Source organism: Mus pahari, chromosome 9 (assembly GCF_900095145.1).
Source record: "Mus pahari chromosome 9, PAHARI_EIJ_v1.1, whole genome shotgun sequence".
Classification (NCBI taxonomy): domain Eukaryota; kingdom Metazoa; phylum Chordata; class Mammalia; order Rodentia; family Muridae; genus Mus; species Mus pahari.
Window position 1 is genome coordinate 85,649,381 of NC_034598.1, and position 13,768 is coordinate 85,663,148.

Consider the following 13,768-nt stretch of genomic DNA (forward strand, 5'->3'; position numbering starts at 1 on the left):
TGCCTTGGGAAGTTGCTGAGTGGTCCACATAACTACTGGGCTTTGGGAAATGACAAACAGCAAGCAAATATTAATGGAGACTGGGGAGAGGGCAAGTTGCCAATCCTGCCAAACTTCTTTTGCTGGCAGGGAGCTGTCCTGCAGCTCCCAGGACTGCCTGTCATCTGCACTCTCTTGTCACACTGACAACAGCCCCCTGGTTAGGCTGATTGGTTGCTGGCAATAACTGATATGGAATACTGATGTGCTCTCGGCAGTTCCTTCCACTCTGAAGAGGTTCCTTCCCTAACCCTAACCTTGCTTTCCAAAGCCTAGCCTGCTGCCCCCGCCCCCCACTACCCCATGCCGCCCCCTGTACCCGGTGGGGAGGACCTGTCCTGGGAGTGATGCTCTGAGACTGTGGTGAAATTGGTCCCTGGCTGGCTGCTTTCACTCCGGCGGCTTGCTTGCTCTCCGGAGAGTCCTGTTCCAGACTTCTCAGGGTTTTACAGCACAAACAACTGCATGCGGGCTGGAGGGGAGGCTGAAAGGACTTGTGGAGGGCTTGCTGCCTCCCATCACTTTGCCGAGGTTCCGCGGTGAATTTCTGTCTACCACAGACACCGGGGAAGGATCCTTTCTCCTTCTGTTGACTCTTTCTATTTTTATGGTAAGTGCTTGCCTTGAATGAGCTGTTCTGCTGCAGTGAACGGATTGCTCCTTCTCTTCCCGGCTTGCCTTAGTGACCTTCCTTCTGCATTTCTTCCGTTCTCCTGGTCATTTTTTTTTTTCCTGGAGGGACCCAGTGAACTGAAATGCCTGGGGTCGTTTGTCTGCATACTCTGTCTTTGATTTATTTATTTCTCCATAAGCCCGAGCCCTCCGGCTATGACAGAAACCTAAGTGCTAGCTCTCTTTGTCCTTGAAGCAGCAGCTAGGCAAATGTGTTCTCCACAGCAAACTGCAGCAGTGTGCAGGGGATCTGTGCAGGCTGGCTGATAGATTCCAGCGAGAGAGGATTCCTCAGCATCCTAAAGGGGTACCCCCTCAGAACCTGGAGGGACCAGGGGTGACTTGCCACATAGGAAAGACTTCCATCTTCCCGGCTGAACACGGGCACACACGTGTGAGTTATGTCAGAGTCTGGATGGGCAGCTGTGCTTTAAACATCTGCTGGTGGGTCCAGAAGGGCCCCATGTCTGATGGGGTTTACAACTTGGGCAGAAACATTAGCAGCAAGAGGAATCCTGCGCTGGGAAGACGAGTAGATTGCATGACCTCATCACTTCTGAGTCTCAGGGCACCCAGTTCTGCAAACCAGCATTGTGGAGCTTCTTCGGAGGGTGGTGGGGAGGGATGGTAAGAACATTGTTTTGGAGTTGACAACATAGTTTCATCTTCCTGCTGAGAGGTAAAAGCTCTGAAGCTATTGGAATGATTAGACTTTTCCAAGAGAAAATAAGCAGCTTTCCAAAAGGGACCAAGTGGCAGGTTGATTATTAGGTGGCAGTGTTCTCATTTCCCACCTGGCATCCCAGGTTGGCTGTAAAGAACTCTGCAACTTAAAAAGTCTGTTACTGGATGCCCCAGGGAGCCCAAAGGAAACCCAGAGTACATCTGGAGTCTCACCTTGCTGAGCTTGTGCACTGCAGGAGTTCTTTACAGGGAGCCTTTCCTTCCTTCCTTCCTTCCTTCCTTCCTTCCTTCCTTCCTTCCTTCCTTCCTTCCTTCCTTCCTTCCTTCCTTAGCACAGAATTATGTTGGTCAAAGCAAATGATAAGTTTCAAAGCTGTCATTCGCCTTCATTTTAAAAAATAAGTTTTGGATTGAATATTGGTTATATTCTTGTTGTATACGGGAATTTAAACTCTAGGGGAAAGGTGCCCTCAGGTATAATTTAGCCTTCAATCCCTGTGGGGGATTTTTTTGTGATAAGCAATGGGGTGATGTTTCTGATTGGTCCTCCTTGCCCCTTGGGACTTTGGAGTGTGAAGTTTGTGGGCTGCCTTGCTCTGTTATACTACTTATATTTCTACTGTCTGTGGATTTTTCTTAAACTAGTCCTGAGGACACATGCCTTTACCCTGTTTCCTGGATCCAAAGTAGATACATTTTGGTGTTTTGTTTGCACTCTGTATTTTAGTGATTATTATATTTTGTTTGTATTATTTCTTGCATTAAAAATGCTTAAAAGCATCCATTTAAATAGCTTGACTATTTAGATGTTTCTATGATCCCTCCAAATCCATTAAACAGCAAATGGGTTAATAATAACGGGGGGGGGGGGGAGGGTGTTCTCACAGACCACAGTCTGAATCCTTAAATGATGTTTGAAAGACTTCAGAGGTGCTAGGGTTATAACTCTGGTGTCTACTTTTTCCTGCATGGAACCATGGTTCATGGCAATATTGGGATGTGCCTGGCAGACTTCTGTTTCCAGCACTTTACTTTGAATAATCCCCACTCCACCTGAAAGGAATTTATTGAGGGTTTGGGGCTGGCAGCTTGTGGTATTCATTGGGAATGGAAAGAGTTAGAATCAGCTTAGGTATCTTTGAAACAGCCTCTGCACTTCTCACACTCAGGCAGTTTTCCATGCATCTAAAAGATATTTCATTGTAATTAGCAGCCACTTTAGCTTTAAGCAAAGTGATCCCCTGCCTTGCTTTGTATTGTTCAAAGGATTGTTTCTCTAAGTAATCAGAGTCATATATACACACACATATATAATATTAATATATATATATATATGTGTGTGTCTATGTGTGTATGTATAGATATAAATACATATATGTATATATGCACACATGTATAAACATATACAAGAGTATATACAGATGTAATTTTTTTTTTATATTATGGTCACATAATTTTAATAGTTGTTGCAGCATGCTTAGGGAATTGTAGGAAAATCCCTAAGATACTCTCTAGCATTCTCTAGCAAGCTCTCTCTCTGTCTCTCTGTCTCTCTGTCTCTCTCTGTCTCTCTCTCTCTCTCTCTGTATGTGTGTGTGTGTGTGTGTGTGTGTGTGTGTTTATTAAGGATCTCCTCACTTTCTGCACGTCACTTCCAGACAATGCCTTTGGGGATTGCTTTGAATCAGGGTCTCTTTGTTTCACAGCAGGCTGTCGTGTTAATTCCTTTGCAGTGTTTCCACGGAGAAAAGTACCCCAGGAACTGACAAAGGGCTGTGCTGAGTGGAGCCTGTATCCTCAGTGTGATGAAGTCACCGCAACATTTTATTTGAGTGTTGTTTCAGGGCTGAGCAACTACAGCACACTAAGTTATTTCAAAAGGGTCTCAGGTCCCTAGACTGGAAGAGATGCAGTTCTTCTTTCCTTTATGCTCCTTAGTTACAGCCTCCATCCAAACCTGTCTTCCACTGTTTCTTTGGGTAACATATTAATTTGAAGCCTGCCCCTTATAGTGTGACTCAAGAGTCTCCATTCCTATTCTTTTGATTCCTGCATTCCGTTTTTCCCTGCTTCAGCGCTCCATGTTTGAACACACATATGTGCGTACTGAACATACATATGTGCACACTGACCACACCTATGTGTACTTTGACAGACTCAGTGACAATGAAAACTGTAGGACAAGTAGAGAAGTTGTAACCAAGAGATGAAACTCTCTGCATTAATATACATATCACCTCATGGCTCTGCAGGTTTTCTTGTCATCGAGTCTATTTTCCATAGTTGATTACCAAGGGACCATAAATAGCATCGCTTTTTCATGTTAATTAATGGGACTCTAGATCTGCCTAGGTTGGACTGCCTTCAATTTTTGACATGTTTACTGTGTGAATGTTTTTATGTTAATCGAGAGAGTTTGTGAGTGATACAAAACTCATTTGATTGTAAGATCCAGCCTGCGCTGTTTGGAAACCGAATGAGCCACATTGGGAAGTTGGCTGGATTTTTCTTTTCCCTTTTCAATATTATTAAGCCAGTATATCCTTCTTTACCATCTTCCCATGAGCTTATTTTACAGAGTAACGTGAGTAAGGTACAACTCCCACATCAGCTTCCTAGAGGGAATACTGTTTCTCAGCCGAGAATCAAAACCACTTCTCCCACCAGCCATGGTGATCTACTTAGAAAGGAACTCACTATTCCATTGGCAGCACAGACGGATTGTATAAAATAGGAGAGATGCTTCGTGAGCTGCGTCAGGGACTGGGTTTCATATCTGCGTTACCCTACTGAATTTAGGACTACAGTCAGTAGATCAGCCTCTTAGGGGAGGAAAAAAACATGTTCTCAGTAGAATAATAATCCATCCAGGCTGTCACAAATGTTTATGTTGCAACTTTTACATCTTGGGTGGTAGCAGGAGATGGCAGAACTTTGGAAAAGAACCAACTCACATCCCCAAAATAATGCAGGATGAAAGGGGGAAATTCTTTCCTATATTTAGTACTTGATTCTCCAGTCAGACTGTTGTTAGTTAGGGATGAAGAACCAAGGAATTTTTCAAGCATATCATGATGGGTTTTGTGGGTCTTTTGGCTATTAGAAGTCTTTAAGCCTTCATCAGGTAGCTTCCGAATGGCCTTTTGGCTTGTGTCAGCTGGTAGCCTTTCTCACTTACATTGTTCTTGTTGACTCCCTGTGGGGTATTCTCACAAGAGGTGGAGAGGGAGCAAGTAGAGAAGATTGGAGGTCAGAAATGATCTAATCATATAAGCATGTCTTTAGGACCCATCTATTCTAGACCTTGCCCCACTGTCTATGTGACTCAGATTCTGTATCTGTTCCCTTAGGCTTGGCCAGGTCATTTCTGAAGATGCCAGCCAGCTTAGCCATGAAAAAAAAAGGGGGGAGATATTGTTTCCATTTATTCATTACTAATTAGATGGACATTCTTGACCCATATTTGGCCTTCCTGAAGGGGGCGGTCTGCACATTCTCTTGACCCTACACAGTTCTCAGAACTCACACTGATCTGGCCACCAGAATGCCTCAGGTCAGCATGAAAATAATGACCTGTGATGCCCAGGGCTCAGGTGTGATCACTTGCTTACCCTGGGGCACTTTGAGGAACATCTGACCTTATTATTATTATTTTTTTTCTTTTTACAAGTTAAGGAAATAGAGCCATTTCCTGAGGTTAGAGATCCACTTGACATCCAGGCACTGTAAAATTAGTGCAAAGCACATTTATTTACTTACTGGGAACCCTGGTCTATTTCTGGTGTGGGACCTCTTCCACAATACCCAGCTGACATTTAACTCTGTCATTCATTGCTCACAAAACTGCTTTGTGTCAGCTAACTCATTGGTGACCATTATGTCCGGCCTCACTCAGAGCGGATGATGTAGCTGTACCAGTCAGTGTGAGTCACATCAAGCACATGTTTATGGTAATTTGTTCATGCTTGAATTTGTTCATGCTTGATTAATGCTTTTTTTTTTAATTATTGAAATTTTGCTTTCTTTATGGACATTTAAAGAATTTTACAAACACTATGATTAGGGTTTTTTTTTTCTGCACTTAAATTATTTAAGTGATTCTGTCAGTTTATGGATTGATTCCTTTATGCATTTATGGATTTAATATTTACTGTGCATATGCTATGTCCATCCTGTGTGCAGCAGTAGACATATTACAGAAGCATCCACATAGAGCCATCCCCTTTGCAGGGCCCTGTCTACTCAGGCCTCACATAGCTCACCCCCATTTGATTCTTAGCCTGTGTTCTCCTTGCTGTCACATCCCATTCCTGAGAGAATCCAGTTGCTTGGGCAGTTTGTCCCTTTGCTTCAATCACTGAGAATTTCTTTTCATAAAAAGAAATCTTTGCTCTTATTGTGACATGTGTCTTGCTGTTTTCCAAAGTGCCTGCACCTTGTAATTTTGTTACCTGGCTGACTGAAAGAGATTAATTAGTGAAATTGGTTTATGCTGTTGCCATGTGGTGACATGACAATCCCATTCTTTGGAGAAACCTCACCTGTTCCCTAGGATCCTGAGTTGACAGCGTGGGCGGGTCAGCATAGATGGAGCTAAGTCTCCTTGCTTTCTAACCACACTCCCCATAATGCTCAGTGTTTGCTTCCTTGCTTGCCTTGTTCTGAAGCAGACATGGGATGTTCCCAAACGATTTGCAGTGCTTAGCAAGGTTAACTGTTCTGATTTGCCCCTGTGCCTTTGCACGTGCTCTGCCTTCTGCCTAGACTGTCTCCCTCTTTTTACAGTAAACTTTGAAGGCACATTTAATAATTGTCTCCCAGAAATCCTTTAGATGCCATCCTTATTAAGACCTATTGACCAGAACTGATCTAGCTGGCTCTCTCCTCCTCTTGCATCCATCAGCGAGAAGATCTCTTAGGACCTTACACATTGTAAGAATCTCTTCTTCTCCCTCTCTGTCACCCTCTGTCTGCTCCTCTCCATTTTTTTCCTTGAGTGTTGGCACTACACTTTCATCTCTACATCCCAAGTCTTAGCTTGGTAACTGTGGTAGGACAAATACCAAGTCCTCTGAAGAAAAGATAGGGTATAACCATGTAAAACCTGTGGCAGCATCCCATCTATGTAGAGAAGTTAATTTCTAACTCACAGAGAAAAGGCTAAAGAGACAGAAAGGGAGCTGGATGTAGTCTACTCGAAGTTCTATGGAAAACCCCTCAAAATTCCTTTGCTTCCATAGGAATTTAACTAATGTAAATGATGAGGATATATTGAGTGATCTCCACAGGCAAAACCATTGCTTTAGTTGCCAAGGAAACAAACAAACAAACAAAGCATATAACCCCTGTCCTTGGAAAGGTTATAAACGAGTAAGGATCAGCCTGGTGTATAAACCATCTAGCTTGGGAATAGACTGTCATCAATAGAACAAATAGGCCATGACTTGCAGATATGGCAGAAGAGAGGGGATTCCAGACAAAGAGTGGGTGGAACAAAACCTTAGGCACCTGAGGGAATATGTCAATAATCAGTGGTCTTGGAAAGAGTTGGAAAGGGGTTAGTCTTAGAGTGGGGACAATGGGAACAGGACTGGTCAGTCTAAACTTATATTACTTTTGCCTAATCAAAGTTTGGAAAGCATCAATTGTGGATACTTTTGAAATATCTCCTTGGGTTGACTTATAGTCAAAGCCTTCATTCATCAGAGATGGCCATGGCTCCTAAGAGATACACTTTTCACCCATTCCCTTTGTCTTGGGGTACACCCTGGCAGTCAAAGTCTTCACAAAGAGTCAGGCTTGGTGGCCCAGGTATGTAATTTCATCCAGCCAAGAGCCTTAGGCAGGAGGATCACAAGTTTAAAACCTGCCTGGGATACAGAGCGAGTTCGAGACCAGCCTGGGCAACCTAGTGAGACCCTGTCTCAGAATGAAAACATCAAGAAGAGCACTGTAGGTATAGTTTAGGGTCAGAGGGTGTATGATGCTCCTGGGATCATGTTCCAATACTGCAAGACAAAAATCATGGCAAAAAACTAAGCCAGAAAAATCTAACCTAAATCAATCCTTTAAGACCTAGAGAGAATTTTTGATTGAGATCATTGGGGTGTTTATTAGCAAGCCATCTAGCGTATGAGAAGCTTCATGGGTCCATTGGCATCTTATTGCTAATAACACAGTTATGTTTCTTTTCCTTTGGCAATTAACTTTCTGCTGTTACAAGGGATATGATTACTTTGTGAACCAGTGGGGTATGCATGCATAAGCTAGTTTTCATGAAGGTAAAAAAGTGGCTGAGAAAATTGTATTTGTAATGGATTTAGTTCATCCCCTGAGCATGATTTCTGTCGTGTTGTTTTTCTTCCTCTTCCCAGAGCAGTCAGTGAGTACATTGGGTGAGCCTTAACACTTTGGAATTGTATCTGGTCAGATGATGCTCTTCCTTGGAAATTAATCTAAACTCATTAAAGAATTTGGAGCAGTACAGGTAAATATGTTGGCTAGACCATGTATTTAAAAAAAAAAAAAACCAAAACACATTTTGTTTGTAGAGTAAGATGAATCAGAGAAGTTCGTTTCCTTCAATCCTCTGTTCTTTCAGTCCATTGGTGGCCTTTGGACATTTAATTGTGTTCTGGGCAGAAGAAGCAACTGTGAAAACCGTCAATATTTTGTCTTCAGGAGCGAGCATCTGAAGGGAGCAGTGGGAAGGAACAGAAAAGTTCTGTAGCAAAAATGAAGTTGAGCGGAGAGGGATTAGTGATGGAAAGGAAGTGGATGTATTTGCCATGGTGTTCATGCTTGGCTTTCCTTTGTGTTTTTCCTTCGTGATGGATTCTCCTGGCAGTGACAAACATACCCACAGGAAGTAAGCTGTGGGAGACACGGTTCCGTTTGACTCACGGTTTCAGAGGTTTCCAGCTCCATGGCTGTGAGGCTGAAGGAAAACAGTGATCACATGATAGAGAGGGTGCACGGGAGGACAGCAGCTGACCTCATGGAAGCTGGGAAGCAAACAAGAGAGGAAGGAAGTGTTCACAGTAAGCCTGACCCCTCAGAGGCATGCTCCCAGTGTTGTAGTCGCTCTGAGGAAACACCACACCACAGAGCATCTAATATGAACTCAGCAGTGAGTTTGCCTATCGATGGAGCTCAGGTGTCTATCAATCACTGAATCTACTAAGCGGAAAGTGAACCTTCAGCTCACGAGTCTCTTGCAAAACACCTCATGTACAAATTGTACGCTATGTTCGGTTTGTTCTTAGTTCGTTGCGTTTATTTATTTACATTTTCTTTCTGAGTAATTTTTCAGAGTTTTGTGGGCTTCCCCCCCCCCCCCGTGGAACAATTAGGCTATTCTGATGAGATTATAACCGTAAAGCCCGTTCATTCTTAAAATGGTTAAAAGAAAAAGTACCGTGGACCTCAAAGCTCACATAAAGCCAGATGTAGATGAGGACAGAAGTGGGCTTTCCCTTTGCTGGAGTCTGAGAAGATCAATTTGGTGGGTTATCCTGAGAGAACTGGGGAGCTGTGATCATAGGATCACATAGGAGCTACAGTCCCTGAGAGGGGAGATAACCATTGATGTAGTGCTGACCCACTCGGAGATGGAGATGGGAGGGAACTTAGCAAGGCATTTCTACCTGTGGGAAGGGAACAAGGGCAGAAAGTATTCTAATAGAGGTGGTGAGATGTGTGGGGATGCCAAGGGAAGGGAATAAGGGCAGAAGGGTCATAATACAGAGGGTGAGACATGTGGTATGCCAGTGAGCAACATTTACAGCAACAGGTTCTGCTGACTGGAACATCTGGGTGAGTTGATTAATGGAAATGATGCTTTATACGTCTGGATCTCTATGTTCTGTGTAATCTTGAATTCAGTGTTCATATTTTACTCTACTTCAAGAATGCTTTCAGTCAGCAGTTTCTCCATTGTTTCTAAAGAATTAAGATGGAAAAGAAAACCTAGTAGAGAGCTCAAGCTCTGGCAAAGACAGTCTGTTCCTACCCTGGCTCTGTCACTCACCTTTGGGTCTTGGGCAAGTGGCTCGGTTTCTTCGTACACCATTGTCATCGACAATAAGAATGGGCATAACTGGGAATGTGGACTTCCTAGTTTTTAGCAGATATAAATGAGATGATAGTGCTTAGCACAGTGCCTGCAGCTAGTGACTGTCATCGCTTCTTTTCCTGCTATTGTAATTAAATATTGATTAATGCAGTTTAAGGGACAGAGGGATTATTTGGGCTCAGAGCTCCAGGTTACAGTCTACCACCATGGTGGGGAAGTCTGGGTCAGTTGTGAGAGGGAGCTGGTCACATTGCACTTGCAGTCAGGAGTCAGAGAGTGACAAACTCATGCTTTGCTCACCTTGTTGCCCCAGTTGATACAATCCAGGGTCCATTGTCCTAACAATAGTCCGGCCTATAGTTAAGATGACTCTTCCCACCTTGATATATAATCAAGTCGTTTCCCACAGGATTGGCCTCATGCCCTTCACATTCTAGAGCCTGTCAAGTTGACAGTACCATCCCAGTTACTCTACCCAGCAACCACTGGTTTGTTCTCACTGTGTGTCTCCCCAGTGCTAGGTGCATGTAGTTGTCTTACATACGTGTCTCTCCATCCCTGCTTAATGGAATGCTCTTGTGATAACTATGGTCTACAAACTATGCTTGTAGTTAATGGTGAAATACTGAAGACTTTTTTTGAGAGGTCTCTTTCTTTTATTGAAAGATAGATTTTCTTTTTCATACAATCAATTCTGATTGATTTTTCCTCTCTCAACTCTTCTGAGATCCTAATCACCTCCCTCCCATCTGTATTTACAACATTTTGGTGTCTCTTTCGAAAACAGAGATCTAAAGACTAATAATAATAAAAAAAACATAAGATAAGCTGGGCATGGTGGCAGACGCTTGTAATCCTAATGTTAGGGAGGCAGAGGTAGGCAGATCTCTGTGAGTTCAAGGCCACCCTGGTCTACAGTGTGACTTCTAGGAAAACCAGAGCTACATGGAGAGACCTGGTCTCAAAAGTCAAACAAACAAAAAAACAAAACCAAAGACAAAACCAAAAACCCAACTAGGAATAGGACAACACAGACAGAAGAGCCAAAGAAAAGCATAAGAAATATATGTAGTTGCAGAGGTGTGTAACTTTATGTCTTTCTACCAGGCTTCCATGTTTCCTGAAATGAGGACTCTGAGATCTTATTATTCTTTATGAATACCTAAGGTATGTTTTGGTGTTTCCCGGATAGCTCATAACTTAATAACCCATTTATTCTATTCTATGTGAGTTACGTGGCTGGTTACCTCTGCTCAGGTTCCACGTGTCTACCCTCCTTTGGTTTCCCCAGGGGTGAATTCCTGCACTCTCTCCCCATATTTCATCCTTTGCACCAGAATACCCACCTATTACTTCCTGCCTTTTCCTTACTGGACACAGACATTTTTATTGACAGGTGACACACCCATACAATACGTAAGAGATTTTTTTCTATAGAGACACATGCATAGAACACATAGGAATCCCATACAAACACAAAAATGGAAGCCATAATTTATATACAAAGAATTTGTATGGGAAAGAAAGAGGGAGAGGGAGAGGGAGAAGGAAAGAGAAAGAGAGAAAGAAATGTCTTGGTAAAATATTATGGAAAAGAACCTTCAATGATGTCATTGAGTTTGTTTTGTGTTGGCCATCTATCTACTGCTGGGAATGGAGCCTGACTTTCAGAGTGGTTTGTATACCTGGTGAAACTCTGTTGGAGAAAACTAATTTCTCCTTTGTGAACTGTTATCAGTTGGAGATAGCTTCTGAGCTAGAGATAGGGGAATGTGTTCACTTCTCCTCTCAGTTCTGGGACCTCATCTGGCTCAGACGTATGAGGGCCTAGTGCATGCTGCCACAGTCTCTGTGAGTTCGTAAATGCATTGGTCCTTCTGTGTTTAGGAGACCGCCTTTCACTGGTGGTTGCCTTTCCCTCTGTCTCATATAATCTTTCTGCCTCATCTTCTATAGGGTTCCCCAAACCTGGAGGGGGTTTAGCAAGTTCTTTTTAAAAAATACATTAAAGAGTACATATTTGATTTCCACAAATTGCTTCTCCCTATTTTGTGATTTATCTTTGGTATTGTTTCTAGCATACATATATATTTTTTAGAGAAGAATTACCACATTACAGACAAGGCATGAATATATTAGTCAAGAAATGTTGAAGAAGATTTGCATCGATATAAATCTCATACAATGTTTAAAATTTCTTATCTGAGCCGGCGTCGAACCTAAAGCTGGAAGCACAGGTAAATTTGCCTAGGGATTAAAGCGCACACGTTGAGATTAGAGAACTGCTACTGGATAATGAACGGGGGATTGGAAAACCAAGGGAGTTGTAGGACATGCAGCAGAGATACCTCAGCATCCTGCACGCCCAGTGTGGTGTACGTACCATACTAGGTTAGCAAATTATTGATGCACTTGAGAGCTGTACTGACTTGCATGCAGATGTCTCACAGAATGAGTATATCTGCTTTACTCTGGGAGCTTGTGTTAAATAGACTCTAGCTTTAGTATATATATTGTTTACCTTGTTGAACAACCTGGTGCAAAAACAGGCTATACTTGAACGTGTCCTGAAGCAGTTCAAGAGCCTGAGAATCTTCATCAGATAGCAGTCAAGGGCCCAACAATCTGAATCAAGAATCTCAGGGATACTGATAGGGGAGAGGTACAACTGTGAGGTACAGAAAAAGACCTACAGGCCTTGGTCTTAGAATCTGAGTGTGTAGAAAGGGAATTTAATATGAAAAGTCATGGATTGCTTAGCTTTCCATTTGACTGCTTTTACCTAAAAACAAGAGAAAAACTACTTTTCTCTTTTAATAAAAAGTTATAAAGTTTCCAGAGAGGTGACTCTTCTCTTACCTGGGAAGTCACCTCAGTGTGGGAGTTATACAGCTCCATCTTACATGCATTCTTGTAATGAGTGTGGCGTGCTATGTATGCCACAAAACTTAAAATGTGTATAACAAAATGTTTTATGGTATCCCTCTGGTCAGATCCCAACCTTAGGAGGATTTTAGGTGACTTGCATGGATATAAATTTCAGCTGTGAAACCTGGCAGTGATATCCTTGCCCATAGACTTCCTTGGACACGTTGGACTGGGCATACTTCTACAGCACAAGAAAAGTAGGAATCCAAACAGTGCATGACCAGGGCTCTAGTTTGGTACATGTGATTATTCTCTAGTTAGCTGTACAGTAAACCATGGGTGCTCCCCTCTCACTGAGTGAGCTCATCCTTCTTAACCAAATCTGGTGCTGTCATCCAAAGGCTCAAAGTTATTCTTTTAGTTACTGTAACAGGTGATGGATGAGATGGACTTCTCCAGTTAACCTAGCTGCCTGTTTCTTCTTAGTTGACACTAACTGCTCTCTTATTTTGTGCAGTTTCATATAGACTTATTTCATAAGGCTGGAAAACTGGCTCTTAGTTAAGAGCACCTGGGTTCAGTGAGTTCTGTTCCCAGCACCCAAACCACAGGGTTCACTGGTGCCTCTAACTACAACCACAGAAGAGAAATAAAACCCTCCTCTGGCCTCTGCAGGGGCCTGCAGATGTGTGCACATAACACTCATATAGACATGTATGCATATACATATTCAAGTGTGCACACAAATAATGAAATCAATCTTTAAAAACTGCATTTAAACTGTTTATACTTATTTCATGTGGTTAGAATGGGTGTGTATGTGTGTGCATGCACACACATACACACACACATATATAATTTGCATGCACATAACTGTGGTCTGGGGTATAGACCTGAGATAGCCCTCACCTTTGTTTAGTTTTTATTTGTACTTACTTTGTACTATGGACACTTCCTACAGTGTCTGGGACAGTCTACAGACATGCTTTGCCCATCAGTGTTTCCATATGAAGTCTGATATGCGTTCCTCTCCAGTCCCCTCTTCTGCAGACTCTAGTAGTCTCTTTGAAACAGAGATCATTCTTATTTCCATTTCAATTCTTTATCTATAACCCAATGTCTGGCACAAAACACGAGTTCAAAACATGGATTGTTGAATGAAAACGAAAAATGGGTTTTGATTTCTCTTATTTCTGTTTTCTTGTAGTTCTGTGAGTTACATGCTTCTATTTCCTTTTCGGAAGTGCTTTTGGACACTCTAAATGATTATACCTTGAGTTCTTAGCAATTTGGTTTTACGTGATAGACTATAGCATATTTGTGACTCTAGCTTTAAAAATAGGTGATATTTTAAAGGGAAGTTCTGTTTCCTTTATGGGTGTAAAGAAAGCATGAACAATAGGGTAAAATTATAATGTGTGTGTGCGCGTG

General features: G+C 42.4%; 1 protein-coding gene across 3 annotated transcripts in view; it reads left to right on the forward strand.

The window, feature by feature from the left end:
• The first annotated feature begins 289 nt into the window (after nucleotides 1-289).
• The window catches only part of Ano4 (anoctamin 4), a 289,902-nt gene continuing 276,423 nt past the window's right edge, over nucleotides 290-13,768 (forward strand). For 2 of the 3 annotated variants that reach the window (XM_021204624.1, XM_021204627.1), the window contains exon 1: nucleotides 290-649. The gene's annotated coding sequence lies outside the window, so the exon portion shown is untranslated. The remainder of the gene's footprint in view (nucleotides 650-13,768) is intronic. The other variant, XM_029542512.1, reaches the window with a different exon arrangement.